Below are 20,176 nucleotides of genomic sequence, written 5' to 3'. Positions count from 1 at the left end.
CACCCATCATTTCACATGATATATTCTGCATAGAAGTTAAATAAGCAAGGTGACAATATACAGTCTTGATGCACTCCTTTCTCAATTTTGAACAACTCTGAGGTGTATTCACTTCATAAAAGTATGTCAAGCAGTATACTTATGTGCACTTACCTGCATGTATATTACACTTCAAAAAAAGTTTTAAAATTCTCTTCTTCCAAATCACCTGATAAATCAAATTTCTTTGGCCATTTCTTTTACATATGTGTTATAGAATGTTCAAGATCTTGGTCACCAACTTACAAAACCTTTTAATTTGGCAAAGCTCTGATCATTCATTTGGAATTTAATCATATTTGTTGGTTTTAAACATTCTGTGAATGTCCTTATGAGATTAACTCCTTTCCTCCAATATGTTGGAAACTCCATCAGTTCAGTTCAGCTCAGTCACTCAGTCGTGTTCGACTCCCTGCGATCCCATAAATCACAGCACGCCAGGCCTCCCTGTCCATCACCAACTCCCGGAGTTCACCCAGACACACGTCCATCGAGTCAGTGATGGCATCCAGCCATCTCATCCTCTGTCACCCCCTTCTCCTCCTGCCCTCAATCTTTCCCAGCATCAGGGTCTTTTCAAATAAGTCAGCTCTTCACATCAGGTGGCCAAAGTATTGGAGTTTCAGCTTCAACATAAGTCCTTCCAAAGAACACCCAGGACTGGTCTCCTTTAGAATGGACTAGTTGGATCTCCTTGCAGTCCAAGGGACTCTCAAGAGTCTTCTCCAATACCACAGTTCAAAAGCATCAATTCTTCTACACTTGGCTTTCTTTATAGTCCAACTCTCACATCCATACTTGACTACTGGAAAAACCAGTAGTTTTTCTAGCCTTGACTAGACAGACCTTTGTTGACAAAGTAATGTCTCTGCTTTTTAATATGCTGTCTAGGTTGGTTATAACTTCCCTTCCAAGGAGTAAGTGTCTTTTAATTTCATGGCTGCAATCACCATCCGCAGTGATTTTGCAGCCCCAGAAAATACAGTCAGCCACTGTTTCCCCATCTATTTCTCATGAAGTGATGGGACCAGATGCCATGATCTTAGTTTCCTGAATGTTGAGCTTTAAGCCAACTTTTTCACTCTCCTCTTTCACTTTCATCAAGAGGCTCTTTAGTTCTTCTCCACTCTCTGCCATAAGGGTGGTATTATCTACATATCTGAGGTTATTGATATTTCTCCTGGCTATCTTGATTCTAGCTTGTGCTTCTTCCAGCCCAGCGTTTCTCATGATGTACTCTGTATATAAGTTAAACCCCATACAGACAGACATTTTTCCCTTTTGATTTTCTAGTAGCACATATATTCAAAAATCCCTTGCCTGCTCAGAAAATACTCTTTTTCCCTCCTCTTCCTTAGCAAGTATGGATAAAATAGATCAAATTGACAACCTAAGTATTTTCTTCCCTTTTTCCCCCAATGAAATGTTTAATACTAATTTATCCAGTGAAGTCAATGATTGCTCTCTTCCCTCAAGCTCATCTAAGGATTGATCTTTGCCCTGATTTATGAGCCCTTTTCAGATGTTCCCACATGGTGAGGTGGGAACAATCACTAGGCAGACCCCTATAAAACACTGATCAGTACTTATTTATTTCTCTTATCATCAACCGTAAATTGACCTTATGTCTGAACCCCTTCCTTATAGTTTTTTCTTCTCAAGGAAAAAACATTGGATGATGATAAAGAAGCATTCTTATTCATGTAAAGTTAGTGGCATCCTCCTTCTTGCTGGGCTAAGTAGAAGGTGAGATAAATGAGCCCTAGAACACAAACCACATATCTGATGGAAAGGAAGACTCCTGGGTTCTCAATAATGGAATGACAACAATGCTTTTGATGTCAATAAGGATTCTGGCTGGTAACTTATCTTCCCAGAGAAAATACTGCCAAGGAAATCTGCAGACATTTACATAGTGAACATTGGATTTCTCTCTGCTCACACACTCATTTGCACACTTGGCACCTGGCATGGTTGGTTGCTGCATGAGGTTTGCACAACTTTTTTTTCCCACTTGCAGTTTTTTCCAAAAAGAATATTTATGGGCATCAGTCACTTTCCTGGAAAAATGGTAAAAAGAGTGGCCAGTTTCCTAGCCACATTCATATTCCTGTCACCCAGCTGCCTTTATAACCAATGGTTCCATCTATAGAAGAACAGCTTGCCTTGGCCCAGGTTTGACTGATTGTTTGATAGATATATAGATGATACACACAGAGAGAGACAGAGAGGAGACAGAGATGAGAGAGATGACAGAGAAAGATGGCAGAGAGAGAGAGAGAAACAACGAGAGATAGACAGCTAGATAAGGAAAAGAGAAAGAATGAACTTATAAATCTGGAAAGATTCCTACCAAGCCCGTTGAGGAGCTATCTCTAGAAAATTGCAGACACATGTCAGTTCTTTTTAAAGAACATACAAAACAGAGAAGGAAAATCTAAGAAAGCTACTCATGCAGAAACTATTTAATCAAAGAGTACAGACAATTATAACATCTGTTAATCTTCTTTGGAGGTTATAATTAAATGCTCTGGAGAAACACCCTTTCAAGAGTGATCCTTCAACATCTGTTGTGAAAGCCCACAGCATTATGCAGTGACAAAATCACTTCAGCACTTTGGAAAAACCAGGCTTCTTGAGATCTCAGAGTCTTTGTGCTTGCAGCCCAGACCTGCCCCTGCTGTCTTGGGGGCGGGGAGGGGAGGGGCTTGCTCCCAAGTGCTGTGCTGGATTATCTGGACTAGGAGTCAGATGCAAGTCACTATATGTTAAGGAATAACAGGATCACGGCATCAGAAATGGCCTGATGACTATCTGATGATCACCACCTTTCACTGTGCAGATGGGGCCACTTGATCCCATGTCTTACAGCTGGCTGTGGGACAATCTTACCAGCAGGGTTGTTCAAGTCTCCATCTAGATTTCACCATGCTGCTTGCTCTTTTGGTTTCTCCCTTGCTTTGGCTTGGAATTTGGATGTGTTCTCTGTTTAATCGGATCAGCATTATAATGAGGCCCTGGGACATCTGAGGTTTATGGAGAGGTAGAAAACTGAAATGATTCCCTTCTCCATCGCCCGGTCCATCACCAGTGAGAAACAATGGCCACCATTGCTTCTCTACCCGGCTTTCTGGGGAGTAGGCGAGAAAGAGGAGGTAAATTAAGATAAGGAAGAAGAAAAACAAAAAGAATGAAAAAAGAGGGAGAGATGGGAAGAGAGATGATTAAGAGAGACAAGAATAGAGAAATAAGGTGGGGTAAAGAAAGAGAGGGGGAAAGAGGGAGCGAGGGGGCAGGAACAGCTAGGAAAGGTGGTCCAGGGATGTAGGAAAAGCACATCAAATTAAGATCCCACCAAAAAGAGCTGAGCACACTTTATATCCATCCAACTTCATAACCTGACTCTGCTGCTGTTGCTGCTGCTAAGTCGCTTCAGTCGTGTCCGACTCTGTGCGACCCCATAGACAACAGCCCACCAGGCTCCCCCATCCCTGGGATTCTCCAGGCAAGAACACTGGAGTGGGTTGCCATTTCTTTCTCCAAACCTGACTCTGCTACTGCTAAGCTAAGTCACTTCAGTCGTGTCCGACTGTGTGTGACCCCATAGACGGCAGCCCACCAGGCTCCCCCGTCCCTGGGATTCTCCAGGCAAGAACACTGGAGTGGGCTGCCATTTCCTTCTCCAATGCATGAAAGTGAAAAGTGAACGTGAAGTCGCTCAGTCGTGTCTGACCCTCAGCGACCCCATGGACTGCAGCCTACCAGGCTCCTCCGTCCATGGGATTTTCCAGGCAAGAGTACTAGAGTGGGGTGCCATTGTCTTCTCCGAAACCTGACTCTACTGTACTTCAAATAAGCAATTCTACCCATACAAAAGACCACAGGATTTGAGTTTTTCCAACCAAAATGCAGAAATGATAAAGCCAAGGGCATCACATAAACAGACACATAAAGGTATTGAGCAATGAAAAATCTGGCCAAATAATGAGAACATAACACATGTATTCATGGCCCAACAGGCATAGAGGTAGACAGGCTCCTCGGTAGCTCCTGGGGGCTGCAGATACTGGTAGGTGCCAAAATGCCGAGTAAATGCAGTTCTTGACATTTGATGTTGAGATGAAATGACAAGTCCTTATGACCAGACACGTGGTGCTCACATCAGCCTCTCATTTCCCCTCAACCAGTGAACCACTGAAGTCGCTCAGTCGTGTCTGACTCTGCGATCCCATGGATTGTAGCCTACCAGGCTCCTCCATCCATGGAATTTTCCAGGCAAGAGTACTGGAGTGGGTTGCCATTACCTTCTCCAGGGGATCTTCCCAACCCAGGGATTGAACCCAGGTCTTCAGAATTGCAGGCAGATGCTTTACTGTCTGAGCTACCAGGGAAGCCCTTCCCTTCAACTATCACCTGCTTATAAGGGCCCATAATGTCTTCAATGATAAGGAGCCAATTACAACATTAACAGTCACCACATACTATGAGTCTAGTTTTGTGCGGGAGCTGGACATACTTTATCTCATTTAATCCTTACAGTGATAAGGAGGTAATATAATCCAAATATCTGGGTCAAAGTCTGTGCAATTGTGAACAAATTAACCTTTTGGGACCTTGGTCTTCTCATCTATGAAATAGAATTAATAGGAATCTCTATCTCAGAGGGCTATTTTGAGGATTAAATGAGACAATATAAATAGAAAGCATGACAGGTCTAGACATACTGCAAGCACTTAATCATTGCTGATGTTACTACATCTTATGGACAAGGAAACTGAGCTCAAGGAAATTAAATAGTTCTCTCAAAGTCGACGGAGATCAGGTCAGAGGCTGGAACCCTCTAGGTGTCAATCCCTAGGTATCTAGGGATTAAAGCCACATGGGCATGAGCTTTAGCTACTTGTTTTGTTTCTCTATTAATGGACTCCAAAGAATCCTGATCTTTCTAGTGTACAAGGCAGCCTCTCAGGGAAAGGGTATCCAGAAAGTTGCCAGCCCAAGTTGGAAAACGTAAAAGGGCACATTACTCAGCTCAAGACATCTTTCTCTTCCCACTCCCTTGTCTTCAACAATGAAGGAAGAAAAGAAATCCTGTCCGTCCTCTTCTTCATTTACTCTTATATCTATAGAGCCCCCATTGATGAATGCAGTGAATACGGATACTTACACTACTGAAATTAAACAGGCACTCACTCACTCATTGAAAGTTGGGTAAAAAGAAATGTCTTGCCTTTGTTCTCTGTGTCCACAGGAATGTTGAATGTCATCAGTTGAGTTATAAAAAGGTATGTTTTCAAAAGTATAAGAATGGAGAGGAGAAAGCACTAAAGTCTGAAAATTTGCTTGTATCTGCCCATGCACCAAATATCTGTTGGGTATCTACCATTTATCAGCCACTGCTTTTGATGCTCAGGCTACAATATTGGATGTGATAGACACAGGTTCTGCCTCCATGGAACAAGAAACAGTATGGGGAGACCTTCTGAATCCAATAGCTGACCATGTGTTTAATTCCTCTGGTGACACATGCTATGCAAAGCGAGGACCTGAAGCTCTCCAGATCTATAACAGATAGGGAAAACTTTCCTGAGAAAAGGCTATTTAGGCTGAGCAGGAACTGTCTCAGTGAGGCTGGGGAGGGAGAGGCAGCCTTCCTCAGAAGGAGGTATTTTGGTGAGTAGGAAGAGAAGAGCTCTGTGCTAACCCAAAGAATGACTCTAGACAAGTCAGCTCAAGTCCCCACGGCTCTTTCCTTCACTGCAACATGGCAATGTGAGAACTTAATAATGCTCTCCAGCATTCATGATTTCTCTAGATTCTCTTTCCCTGTGTCTGAATCAAGGATACGCTACAGAGTGGGAAGATTCTAGTCCGGGTGCAGGAAACAGAAAACGCGTCTTGTTGAGACTGGGCTCACTCAACTATAGGAAACATATAAACTAGACACATTCCTAGGACAGGAGAACCATCGTTTTTTCCCTCCATACTCAGCAGCCAATATCAGTTTCCCCAAAAGGCTCAGGGACCAGTGCTCCAACTCCAAAAGAAGGGTCGTACATATTTTATGACTTGGCATCTGAAGTCCTGGTTTGATAGATGAGCTATATAAATGATCTGAATGCTCCAATTTTCTCTAACAATGGAAGAGTTAAGACTTCTAATTTCTCCAGACTGGAAGAAATACAAGGCACTTTAAAAAATTACCTTGGTAGTTTTACTGCTGTTAATCAGGTGTCCTAAAAATGACGGTTTTTTCATGGTACCTGTTGCAATTGGTCTGTATGAGAAGTTTTATTCAGTTTAATAAGGCCCTCTACTGGCAATCTCCAAAAACACAGTCTCTTTCAAATTATTTTAAGTAAACTATTTTAACTAGTACTCCCAATAATAAAGCATCTCACATTCCTGATTGTGCAAATCTGGGCTGAAAGAATAAGAAGAAAATGAGAAAGGGAAGAAATAAATGTCATTTTAAGTGGGCCATTCATTTAGCTATTCATAAAATAACATTACATGAAGTATCATTTGCTTTCCTCTGATAAAGTTATTCTATATATCAAAGCTACTCAGAAACAAAGGCTATTTCTTACACTGAAATGTATTAATATTCATGCAACCATAAAACTAAATTATGAATGTTATTTACAAACTACAGTAAACCAGATTATTTCAGTCTATTTATTCACATATGAGTAACTGACTATAATTAGAACAAAAAAAATGCTGAAGGCAGACCTTTTAAACTTATTCTGATATGACACAAATAATAATTAACTTCTGCTTGACAACTAACCAAAAAGAAAAGAAAAGAGTATATGGTGACTTAAGAACTTATCCATAGAATAATGTTTTAAAATTAAGTTATCTTGGGCACATTCATCAAAAGGCTGTTAAAAATTTTAACTATGTATTCCTAGAAAACCAAGTTAGTGTTTTAAATGAGGCAATTATAACTTTAGAAAAAATATTTTTAACAGAAAGGAAATTCAATAATTATTTGACTCAACAGTAAATGCTATTTATAGTCATGATAAAAATAAGCACTGAATATACATTTAGCCAAAATTGTGATATAATTACATTGGAGAACAGGAGAGGTATGGGAAGTGTAACAAATATATATTGTAATCTATCATAATAGAAGGTAAACAATTTTATATTATAACTAGATATAAAAAGCATTATTTAAAAATATTATAGAAAAAACAGCTAAAAGAAAACCCTCTGAAAAGCAGGACTGAGGAATGGGGTTTGGAGGTCGCTCAGGACTGTCATATATATATATATATATATATATATATATAAACACACACACACGTATCTTGTCATATATACAAGCACTGTTCTTATATATATATATATATGTAAACATTTTAGTACATGCATGCTCAGTTGCTCAGTGGTGTCCACCTCAATTTTAGGACTACCATTTAATATATACCAAGTGACATATGTGAATATAGTTATTTATATAGACATTTTTGTACTATTTGGTTTTCTAAATTATGAACATGTATTACTTTGATTTTTTTTTAAAAGAAGTTTCTAAGAACAGGTCGGCCCTGGCGATGGGACCCGCTTAGGATATAGCTTTTGGATTGGCCTGGGTCAGGGCTCTATGTTTCCATATTCAGTTTGTCAGATGAAGCAAGGACCCTTCTTGGAATAGTTTGTCAGACACGCATCTTGACAGTAATACTCGTTCCCATGTTTTAGAAATAACAGTTTTTCTTTCAACATTATAATAGGTATCTATCATATTATTATCCAAGCTTAAGTTCCAAAATGGGTTTGAGACTTTCTTCTTGAACTCAGTCCATTGGTTTCTTATAGTGCATCCAAATTCTACTCAAAGGAATCACTAATCCAGAAAGTTTATTTCTAAAAGGAGAGATCTGATTTCTTGCCCTGAAAATACCAGATTAATTTATGTAACTACTGGGAAGTACCTTGTGTAATGGAGGCTTCCAAAAGGACAGGACACACTTCATTAGACAAGTATGTATTCAGGCATAGTAACTGCAATGGGTAATGTTCTTATGTATCTGAGAGATTTATTATTTCATCTTTTAAAAAAAGCACAGTTGGGAATCTAAAATTCCAAAGGCATTAAACTTTGCAGAATTAGAGAACTAGAGAAAAATAAGGCTATAGGGTATCTTGAGTGTAACTGGTTCCATGACTTGCCAGTGTTCAACCTCAACCATTCTGGCTATTTAAACAAAATACTACCACTTCCCCTGGTAAACTTTTCAGAGACCAGCTGAATGGCCAAAGATCAATTCCAAGTTTTTTTTAACCTAACTCCCCTGAATCATACTCTTGACCAAGCTGAACTCAGCCTACCAACGTCTCCACCAAGAATGCAAATAATCTTGATGTTGAGCCATAAACTTGGGCCAGCGTGCAAGGGGATTCATGTCTGAGATTAAAGGAAAAACAAAAATGCCAAAGGACTGGGCATGGGCTTTGACCCTTCTGCAAAGCTAGAGAGTGTGAATCATCCCTTCAGTCAGCTGGCACCTAGAGGTGTCCATCTGATGTGTAGCTCTCCAGTACAATCAGTGTATGGAAAGACAAGAAAAATCAAAGTTCCACCATTGGTAAAGCTCACAAGAAAGATTGCCTTCCATATGTCTGGAGAGTTTTACTGTGAAAGGTCAAGAGTATGGGGTCAGGGTTCAGGTCCTGTCTCTGCCTCTTTTACTGCCCATGTGACTTTTGCACATTACTTCACCTTTTTGGACCTAAGTATCTTTACCTAGAAAATGAGCAAAATGATCATAATGAGATAGCACTTGTGAAGAGTTTAGAAATGTGGTACTGACTATGGGGAAGAAAGTTTAAATCTTCTCTTAGAGTACCTATCAAACATGCATTCATACACTTTTATTTTTCATCATCTCTTGGGAACTCACTCTGTGCCAGGTGCTTAGTTAGGTATGAGATTACAAATCTGGCCACAACCTGGAGGATAAACTAAGTGGATGGGGAGGTGCCACAGGCAAGAGTATAAAGGTATTGAGGTGCTAGAGAACATACAAGCCCAGCACGTGTAGGTAACAGAAAGCACCTCCTGGTAGGTAACACAGGAATTCCAAACCAAATCATGAGGAACTTTTTAACTATGCCTCAATCTGAATCCCACCTTGGAGATGCTGATTCATTAAGTCTAGGGTGGAACATGAGCACTGGTCAGGCCAATAGTGATCACAACAGTCAATCCTAAAGAAAATCAATTCTGAGTATTCACTGGAAGGACTGATGCTGAAGCTGAAGCTCCAATACTTCAGCCACCTGATGTAAAGAGCCCACTTACTGGAAAAGACTCTGATGATGGGAAAGACAGAAGGCAAAAGGAGAAGGTGGTGGCAGAGGATGAGATGGTTAGATAGCATCACTGACTCAGTGGACATGAATTTGAGCAAACTCCAGGAGACACTGAAGGACGGGGAAGCCTGGTGTGCTTCCAGTCCATAGAGTTGCAAAGAGTGGACACAACTTATCAACTGACCAACAATACTCGTATGAGGTAGGCACTCTTATTGGCCACATTTTAAAGACAAAAAGCAGAAAGAGAAAACTCAAGTGAATTAACCAAGATCATAAAGCTGGCCAGTGATGAAAGGAGGGTTCTGGGCAGCCTGGTTCCAGAACCCAAATCCTGAATGGCTCTACCATGCTGTTCTTCAACCCCTGACACAGATGAATCATCAGGTCAGGAATCTCCAGGACAGACACAGAGTACATGGGAGGGAGTGGAGAGAAACGAGGCTGGGGAGGTTGGAGACAATCACTTCAGGAATAGCCCTGTGTGCACGCCTGGGAGTCCAGTATTGGGGGCCTTCATTCTTTGAAGATGCATTTCAAGCCACACAGCACACTTACATATTTTTGTCAGCCATGTGTAGAGGCATGCCTGTTTGGTTTAGGAAAAAGGATACTTAAGATTAGCAATTCAGTCCTTCACTTCTTTATTATTATATATTTAACCACCACTCTGTAACAGTGCTGTGGATATAGAAGTACTGAACCACAGCCCTGGCTTTTGATGGAAAGATGTATTTAACTGTGTAGCAAAGAGCTTCAGATCCCACAGCAAAAATCAGCACAGGATACCATGAGGGTCCAAAGAAGAAAATCATCATTTCAACTTGAAGAATCCATGGAGGCATCCCATAGGCAGAAGTGTCAGGGACAAGGAAGGCTCCGGAGAAAAGAGGAACACAGGGCGTTAGTGGAATCAAGTTGAGTGTTAGCATCAGAGGTCCAGGCTGCAGTGAGAAAATGAGGCTGGGAGAGAGGAGGAAGACAGATAAGGGTGTGGTCAATAAAAGAAGTTTGAGAGATGTAAGTAAAGCAGAAGCACAAAATATCAGAGCTGAAAATCAACTTTGGTCTCTCAACCTGCACCTGATGCAAACTGCCTTATGTACTATTCCACCACCTGAACTGTCTCGCTTAACTTTAGGTCATCAACTGTCAAGTAATCACAAAGTGCTCTTCGGTTCTCTAGCCAAACTAATGAGGAACAGAGTTGTTAAGAAACATACCCAGAGCCAAAGACAAAACAGGAATGTTCTCTCTTTACCAGACTACCTTCATCTATACACCTTCACTCAGCCAGCTCCTGCAAGAAGGCTAGTAACCACATATGGGTCCTATTTCTTCTACATCCTGGAAGAACTGAAATGTGAAATGCATGCCAGGATGAGCATGGTTTTCTGGTTGGAGCTCTGCCACTGTCTTGCTAGGTGACTCTGGACCAATCAATTTCCCTCCTCATGCCTCAGGTTTTCTTCTACAAATGATAAGCTTTGACTAATGGTTTGGAAACTATTTTAGTAGCACAGCCCCTTTTTTAAGTAAAAATTCACAGAAAGCATTGAGTTTTAATACATAAAACATATCCAGTACTAACTAGTAGATACAGGATGGATAAACAACAGGGTTCTACTGTCTAAGTGCAGGGAATTATATTCAATATCCTGTGATAAACCAGACTTCCCTGATAGTTCATTGGTTAAAACTCTGTGCTTCCAAAGCAGGGAATGGGGGTTCAAGCCCTGGATATGGAACTAGGATCCCACATGCTGTGTAACACAGTCAAAAAAAAAGAAAAATTATGTGTGTGTGTGTGTGTGTGTGTGTGTATATATATATATATATATAACTGAGTCACCTTGCTATATAGCAGAAATTAACATTATAAATCAAATACACTTCAATAAAATTAAAAAAAAAAAAAAACATGTCCAAAAGAGTGTGCTCTGATGGAAAAAAATGGAGCTGACAAACATGCATGAGGAGGCTGCCCATATGAGAATTCCATTGAAAACTTTAGGATATTTTAGGAGCTTTTGGGCACTGACTTTTTCAATTCTGAGACCAGAGAAAAAGGGAAAGGCTGTCACTGCTCTTGTGGGCTGGTGACAGAGCTGGTGACAGAGGACCAGCCAGGTCTCCTGGATCAAGTCATGGGGCTCACGTGCAGGAGGTAACAGGCTAACAGCCACTTGCCAATCCATGTGGCAGGGCTGTCAGGACTGGATGGCAGGCATCGGCCAGAATGTGCTACTGATTACAAGCGGCTGAACCACAGGCGCTCAGGTGCAAGCCCTGCATCTGGAAGCATGCAGCTGAAAGACAAATCCACGTGGCTCTGATGCAGTGCTTCCAGGCGGTGCCTGGCAGCCGTAATGAGAGGGAGCTCTGGTCCAGGCTGGCGGTACACAGAGCCCACCCTTCCAATTCCCCAAAGAATGTGTTCAGAGAGTTTGAAAGAGTTGGAGGAAAGTGAAAGCAAGGATGTGGGTCTCCCATCCCCACAGAGCTGAGTGTCAAAGTTTGACTTTTTCAGTAGCACCTTCATTCAGGTTCCCATCTCTGAGGGCAAGTCAGAACAGCGAACATTTCTCCAGATACCTAAAGGGAAGAAATCCAGATAGAAATGGTTTCCATTGCAAAACATTTGTCTAGAGGTTCATATTCTCTGAGAATGAATGAGTTTGTGTGTGTTTGGAAGGAGGGTGTAATCAAGAAGAGACATAGACATTGAACACACACACACATTAAAATCTATAAACCACAGAAAGGATCAGAGAATAAAAACAAGAGTGTGTTTTCCTTTCCAACACAAACAGTTAATTAAAAATCAGTCTTTACAGTTTTCTACTAAAATTCCTAGGTCAAGCTAATAGTTTTCTGTATGGCTGGTTGCTTCTCATTAAAAAAAAAAAAATTCCAACCTCCCTGCAGAGGCAAATGAGTATCAGGAACTCAGTATCTTGTTATCAGCTACGTGCAAGTTCTCTGCACCTACCCCATCAACTTCAGTGCACTGTAATTACTACTTGAAACAAATGCATACTTGTTGCGGCAGCGAGAGAGCCCAGAGAAATACAAACACCTCATCATCTCACTTTAAAAGCAAAGCAAGCCATATAAATGCGAAAAACTGTTACAAGAGTTTTTAAAAAATTCCAACAGTCTTACTTGTCGTCAGCTCTGCAGTCAACACATCTCACAGCCCTGGAGACAAACACAGGAACTGCAACTCTCTCCAGTTAAACATTTCCTCCCGAGTTGATCCTCTGTTTATTTGTGAAGCCTGAAAAGGCTGGGGCAGAGAACACGCCAGTTTTCCTGAACAGCCAAAGCAGCAGCAAAAGTTGCTACCGCGAATTCAGAGCAAGTTTGCCGAGAGTCGGCTGCTCCTCCGGCTGCGGCTCCGTGGTTGCTCTGAGCTTGTAAATACAAGCTCCGTGGACAAAGTCCCACATGACATCACTGGCAGCTGCTTATTGTTGAGTCTTTATTAACTGACTGTCAAAAAGAAAGGAGGGGGTGGGGAGCAAGAGTATCTTTTCTGCAGCAAAATCGGCATCTCAGAGCGGATTCCGGTGATGCAAGCGTAAATAATTCCATTGATTCAAATTTTCAGGAGTCTGGTTTCCCTCAGGTCAGATCCTTTCTTCTGAGAAAGGCAGAGAATCACCTCCTCCGACTGACGCTGGCTAAGCTGAAGCCATGTGGGAGCCAGTGGGCCCCTGACAAGTTGTTACCCACCTGTTTCCAGTCAGCTTCAGAGTTTGATGATTCATGAGTAAATGAATATTAGTTACGTCTTATATTGCCTGTGTAACAACAACATAATGATTACTTATATCTTATATTGCCTAACAACTTTTACTGTGACATATATATGTATGTATATATGCATATATGTATATATATATATACACACACCTCCTTGAGTGATACGTGTGTGTGTGTGTGTGTGTGTGTGTACCTGGCTGACTTTTTTTTCCTAGATGGCTTGTCCTAGCAAAGATGAAACTCTTCAGGTATACTATAAAGTTGTTCAACTTGGGGGTAGGGTTCCCTGAAATGTACCCCAAATTATGTATGTGCAAATCAGAGCATTCTATTCTGAGAAAGGCTTCTTCAGATTCCTAATCACCTTCCTACACCACTCTCATCACACCAAAAATCAAATCAAAAAATCATCTCTGCCAAGTATCTCTAACTATCTCAATAAGTACTATAAGCCCCACCCGCTTCCAATTTGCAAGATAAAAATGGGTGCCGCCCCTGCTATTTGCTCTCTCAAGGAATCTCCCTTCTTCTGCGAACTGATTCTTACTGGTGGTTTTTATGGTTTTTCTCCCCCAACCCCAACCTGAGAAATCCACAAACCCTATATCACATCCCTGCCGTGAAGCTGGGACACCCTAGCCCACTGTTTTCCTTCCTTCCTCTGAACTGCTATAATGATGCTGACTATTTATATTTATTTGCTGCTTTTTATATACTGATATATTTTTAGCTTGTTTTTTTGCCATCTGTGTTTCTGTCTCCCCAAGTCACTTTGAAAGGTCTTTGAGGGCAGCCATTGTGTTATTTGTTTATACCCATACCTCCTGCCATCATGAATCTTAAGCAGAAATGGGGGGAGGAGGACCTTGAGGGCCAAGGCAGGAACAAGGTTAGCAGAGCCCATGGAATGGGGTGTATGTTTAGATAAGCACTCTCCCTGCCCTTGGAAAATAATTAACTCGCACCCCCCTGTTACCATGTGAGTGGATGCTCTTTGCCACTTCCAAAAACTTTTTTTTTCAAAGAGCACTGATTATTATTGATTTGGTAGGGTATTAAGGTCCCCAAATAGTTCACTTTCATGTAGGAATCGGTTAAAGATAGTACCTATCTTATATGCTACTTACAGGTTTAAATAAACTCTATTTATGGAAAGCAAATTAGAAGTACCTAAAGTTTTTTAAGTACAAACACTGACCCAACAATTCCTCTTTTCCAAAGTGACCCCGCAAATATGCTCACAAAAGAGCCTAAGGATATAAGCTCAATAATGTTCTTTGCAACATTCTTTGTAAGCCAGTAGAGACACCATAAATATTCATTAATGTGAGAAAAGATAAGTCACACAAGTTGTGGTACATGTATAGTAGAAAAAAAAAACTTAGAAGGGGTTGAAAAAATTGAGCTAACAGTGCGTATACTGACATGGAAAGAAGTAGGTAGCTTATTGACTGAATACAGAAAATCATTGCATATGATAGGAAGAATTATGCACATTATCAGCAGTGGTTATCTCTGGGGAATTTTTCTGTGTAGTTTGACTTTTTAAAAAAATGAATGTGTTCCACTTTTGTTACTTAAAAAATAATAAAAGTAAATATATGATTGTGCAATTTTCAAAATAAATCATAAGGAAAAACCTAGCTATTCCTTCAACAAATGTCTGGCATATAGTAGGTGTTTAATAAAGATCTAGTGATCGGTTGCAGATCTGTGACATGTCTACTAGGATATAGCAATATGGGGTGATGGATTAGGGTAACAAAGGAGAACAGGCACTGGGTTTTTATTTTTGATGGAATGACCGACCTCCTTTCCTTTACATTTAAGGACTAATTTGAAAACCTCTTGGACTCTGTCCACTTTAAGAAATGATTAAAGTTAAGTGCTCAGAGCATAAAGTGCTGACCTTTCCCTTGTGCAACTGTTGTTTGACAAATGGAGTTTTAAGGTAAGACAAGCAAGAACTGCTTTGGTTCAGTTCACTGATTGCCAGCAAGCTCTGGAGGGAAACTCAGGAACCTGGTAAGGACACAGGTTTGCCCAGATCCTTGTCATGGCTGGTGTAACATTAAGGAACTCTCCAGTGAGGGAGGTTAGGAAAGTCTAATGTACACAGTCTTCGGGGCTTTATTACAAGAGGGCTTGGGACTTTGAAAAAGTCCGTGGTCAGGAGTTATGATGCCCAACACAGCTCTGTCTCCCCTACATACAGACTCCAGGCCTCCATAGTAGAAAGTAACAAAGATAAGCTATATATTAGATACTACATTTTTCTTTAAGGAAAAAAGTACCAGTAAAAAAATCACTGAAGATTTCGTCCAAGGTGAGATAGATTTCCCAAAGCACTATTTCCATTACTCTAGAGAAAACATACTGGAGCCTTGTCTTACTTTCTAGTGAGAAGATGCCTTATGTCTGTAATCATTTCAAGAAAAAAACGAAAGCACAGCCATATTTCCTACTTGTTTTTTATGATCTATTCATCCACATATCTTAGGATTCTGAGGGCTGATTCTATTTAAAAGCACATTTGGAACCCCTTGAGTGTGATAGGGTCACACTTTCCCAACTGAGAGTTAAAAACAAGCATTTACCTTGACTTACAATTCAGGATTCCCTGAATTGTAATTGTACCAGTCTTCCCTGGTAGCTCAGACAGTAGAGAATCCATCCCACAATGCAGAAGACCTGGGTTTGACTCCTGGGCCAGGAATATCTCCTGGAGAAGGGAATGGCAACCCACTCCAGTATTTTTGCCTGGAGAATCCCATGAACAGAGGAGCCTAGCAGGCTACAGTCCATGGGGTTGTAGAGTCGGACACAACTGAGTGACTAACACTTTCACAATTCAGGATAAAAACAAATAGGGGAAAAGGGAGTGGGCAGGGCTTGCTTCCCCATCTTGACCAGGTGATCATTAACACTGCTGCCAAAATTACTTCCACCTGCTGAGATGCTTGGCCCGGCTTCCCTTCCAGTGCCTTCTAGTTCTTCATTCAGGCAATTTCCTCCCTCTCCATCAGGCTGCTCTCCCTGGTGGGGAACAGCTGGGCAGTTACAACAGGTATATATGTGTCTCTTCACCTGTTCATTATTTTAAAGTGTTATGCTGTATTCTTCATGTTTAAGTGTTTTCTGTCTTAAACTGGAAAGTCGGAGATGGTAATCATATCTGCAAGATGTGAAACATAGCCACGACCTGCTTTGGAGGTGCTTGCTGGTGATGGCAACTATCAAGACTGTCCTCAGATACAGTTTCTACCTCCAGGATCTAATCCCCCCTCTACCTTGGGCTTCCCTGGTGGCTCAGTAGTAAAGAATCTGCCTGTCAGTGCAGGAGACGTGGGTTTGATCCCTGGGTCTGGAAGATCCCCTGAAGAAGTAAATGGCAACTCACTCTAGTCCTCTTGCCTGGGAAATTCCATGGTGGGCTACAGACCATGAGGTTGCAAAGGTCAGACACGACTGAGCACACATGCATCTACCCTTCTCATCCTGATAAACACATATAACTACTGCCATTTATTAAGCATGGATACGTGCCATTTGCTTTAAATACATCAACCAATTTAAAATATTCTAGTGAGTTTCATACTTTCATTACCAGTTCCCTTTTACAACCAAGGAAACTGAGGCTCAGAAAGAGATGTTACTGAAGTGATTTGACTCTGATCACACAGATAATAACTTCCACCATTTCAATTCTGCCTGACCTTCCAGTGTCCCGGGGAATGCCTAGAATCCCTAGGTCCCGCTGAGAATTATAAACATTGAAAAGAGAGTTGTTAAACCAATATGAATAATGGCAAATTGGATTAAAAGCATGTAGTCATCATTATGGGCTTTCCAGGAGGCACTAGTGGTAAAGAACCCGTCTGCCAATGCAGGGGACATAAGAGATATGGGTTTGATCCCTGGGTCAGGAAGATCCCCTGGAGGAGGGCATGGCAATCCACTCCAGTATTCTTGCCTGGAAAATCCCCATGTACAGAGGAGCCTGGCAGGCTACAGTCCATAGGGTTGTAAACAGTCCATACTACTGAGCAACTTAGTATGCACACACTCAGAGCCTTCATTACTCAGTTCTGAATTCTATACACAGATAGATGGCAGTGACCTTCAGACTTCAGTCTTGAACTAGTATGACTACTGCTGCTTTCTATAACCCAGGCCCTCTGCTTGCCTCTTAGAGGAGATGTATTATAGGCCTCAAAGACCACAGGACTCATTTCCCAGGGCTTAGTCCCACAGTATCATGATGGAATAAGTGCTCCATGCCCTTGGAGATGCACAAGATCCAGATACAGGAAGGAGAAAATATTGGAGGCAGGCATTTCATTATATTTACAGCCTGTTTCCCTTCATGCTGAGAACCTTCAGTAACTCTGGTTCCTTTGCTCATGGTGGTGGTAATGGTTCTACCAGAGCTTAAGAAACAGCCTGTGGCCAGTGAGTCTGCCCTATAAAAGTTAACAGGATCAGAAATAGGAAGCAGAGATGTGAGGAGGAGTAACACAAGAACACTCCAGCATTTCCTAAACAAATTACCATGGTTTTGAAGAGTATGAGTCCCTGGGGGCCTGAAAATCAGCATATTTAGAAAGTGATCCACATCATTCTCATGCAGATAGGCCTCAGATTGTATTTTAAGAAACACTGTTTATACCAAGAGAAGTAAATATATGACCCTTTCATCTAAGATCAGACATTGATAAAGATCAGGTCCATGTTTCCCCAGAATGAGCACTGGGATCAAACAGTAAATTCCTGGTAACTCTCACCGACAATAGATCACACCTTACACAAAGTTGGGGGGCCAAGGGCAACTTGGAAAAGACACAGCAGGTGTCACAGGGATGGTCCCCGACATGTCATTGGATAAAGTCATTCACAGGCTTTTCTCTCTGCTGATGTCACCACCATCCCCCATACATAAATCCAACAAAAACAAGAGTAAACCATAAAGTGTGAAGTCCAATAAAGTTCAAATTACTCCCATAACAGAAGCTTAGATGCATTCGTGATAGATCACATTTCAAGCCTAGAAATGCTTTTTTTTCTTTTTCAATGGGAGAGAGAGGGCCACTTGCTGGTGCTCTCAACACATAGGCAGCCTATTTATTGGGTTGTTGACACCCTTGGGGCACCAGGAGCCTTTGCAGGGTGATAGGGTAGATGCCCCTTGAAAGAGGAGGTAGAGGGACGAGATTAAAAAAAATTGAGCATCTATGACAATTGACCTGGGACTTGCCGTGGAAATGGGGTGCTACTCCCCTCCCCCAATACATCTGCCTTCACCAGCTCATGCTCCAGGCCCAATCCCAGGAGGTACAGCAAGGGTTAATGCTCCCTAAGGTGCTGGAGGCTCTGATGAAAGGCCTGTGTGTAAGCATAAAGTATCACCTCAGAAGCTGAAGGATTTGATTTCAGCTTCTTCATTGTGATGTTGACAGTGCATACTGTGAGTTTGACATTTTCAACTACTTTGCAGGACCCAAATAAAAAGGGCTGGGTGAGAGTCTGTGGGAAAAGAGGGTAAGGAGGGGGCCATAACCCTCCCCAACTTAGATTTTATACAAATCAGTGCACAGCATTAAAGTCTGCAATTGCAAGCCATGTCCAGCAGTGCTGCTTCAGAGATTTGTGTAAATTCAGTAAACTGGGAGATGCACATTGCATTCCTTCTAACCTGAGAACTGAGTCTTTATGAAACCAGAACCCATGGGAGGCCTCAAGGGACACAACTGTCTGTAAAGTGAGAGTCTTTTGTGGTCCGTGGTGATTGTCTAAAGAAAAAGGCCCTGAGTTCAATTTTCACCAGCTATGGAGAGGCCATTACAATCAGAGATAAGCTCTCAGGAAAGGAAGGGGATGGGAACAGCCACTGACTTTCCCAGCTCGATGCCTGCCACCAGGATTACTGGGTGATTAATGTCTTTGATAAAACCTGCCCTGAATGGCATTGACAGTAAGATCCCTGTGGTTCCTGAAACCTGGGGCTCTGGCACATACTAGCCCTGCTCCCATCTCCTCTTACCAGCCCTGGACATCAGCCAGGGATGGGACACAAGGCCTAGAGGAAAGGCTGTTAACAGCTAGGATGCCCAGGAAGGAGGTGCCCCAGAGGAGAGGTAAGGTGGGTCCCCAGGGGACAGTGCCCAGGCTTGGAAACCCCTGCCTACTTTTGCCCAAAATGTCAGCAGAGCCCTGGATTGGCTTGGGCCAGCTCAAGAGGCCCCAGCGTTCCTCCTTTCATGCTGATGAAGCCTCTTACGTTGAAAAGACAAAAGAGGGAACTGTGGTAGGGAAAGTGGGTCAGGGGTGTGCTAGAGGGGCGGACTGGAGGAGGGGTATGCCTCTTCTTTCCTCCTTTTAGTTTCCTTTGGAAGTGCACACACACACATACACACCCAGGAGTTCTTTTTTCTGGTAGCCTAATATTTTAGGCCCCAGAAACACCTTATTTTTGTGGCAAATATTCCTCAAAGGCCCGTTAGAAAGCATGCCTTACAGATCAGCGAGAGAGGCAGCCATCTCTGTAGCGTGTCCCCAACTAAACAGTCCTGGGAAGTCAACAGCAAGGGCAGAGACTCGGGGGTGGGGGCACGAGACAGCAACAAGCTCAGGTGTGAAGAACACCTGTGGAAACCCAGGCCCACACTGCAGGGGATGTGGCAAACAGGCTGGGCCCCAGGCAGCATGGCCAGGTCCAGGACAGACCTGGGAAGCAGTGGTCATCATGCAAGCAGCCAGGATGCACATTTGGCCTCTTCACCACCTTCTTCGCCACCGAAAGTCGATGCCTCTTCTTTCCTCACATGCCCAGGCAAAGCTCACTATGGTGTGGAGATATGACCTTTTGTTCAGGAAACTGTGGTATTAAAAGCCTATGTAGGGAATTCCCCACTGGCCTAGTGGTTGGAATGCCGCACTTTCAGTGACAAGGGCCAGGGTTCAATTCCCGATCAGGGAACTAAGATTCTGCAAGCAGCGTGGCCAAAAAAAAAAAAAAAAAAAAATTTAAATTAAATTTTAA

General features: G+C 42.1%; 1 protein-coding gene across 7 annotated transcripts in view; it reads right to left on the bottom strand.

The window, feature by feature from the left end:
- The window catches only part of NCKAP5 (NCK associated protein 5), a 1,209,945-nt gene that overhangs the window by 1,079,733 nt on the left and 110,036 nt on the right, over positions 1-20,176 (bottom strand). For 2 of the 7 annotated variants that reach the window (XM_025261907.3, XM_044936194.2), the window contains exon 1: positions 12,535-13,248. The exons of 1 other annotated variant lie outside the window; for it this stretch is intronic. The gene's annotated coding sequence lies outside the window, so the exon portion shown is untranslated. Of the gene's footprint in view, positions 1-12,534; positions 13,253-15,734; positions 15,869-20,176 lie in introns of those variants that run through there. 4 more of the 7 variants (XM_044936196.2, XR_006548347.2, XR_006548345.2 and 1 more) reach the window with 4 other exon arrangements.

The sequence above is a fragment of the Bubalus bubalis genome, chromosome 2 (assembly GCF_019923935.1).
Source record: "Bubalus bubalis isolate 160015118507 breed Murrah chromosome 2, NDDB_SH_1, whole genome shotgun sequence".
Lineage (NCBI taxonomy): Eukaryota > Metazoa > Chordata > Mammalia > Artiodactyla > Bovidae > Bubalus > Bubalus bubalis.
Note: the sequence above shows the minus strand (reverse complement) of the source record. Positions and strands in the feature narration are given on the sequence as shown.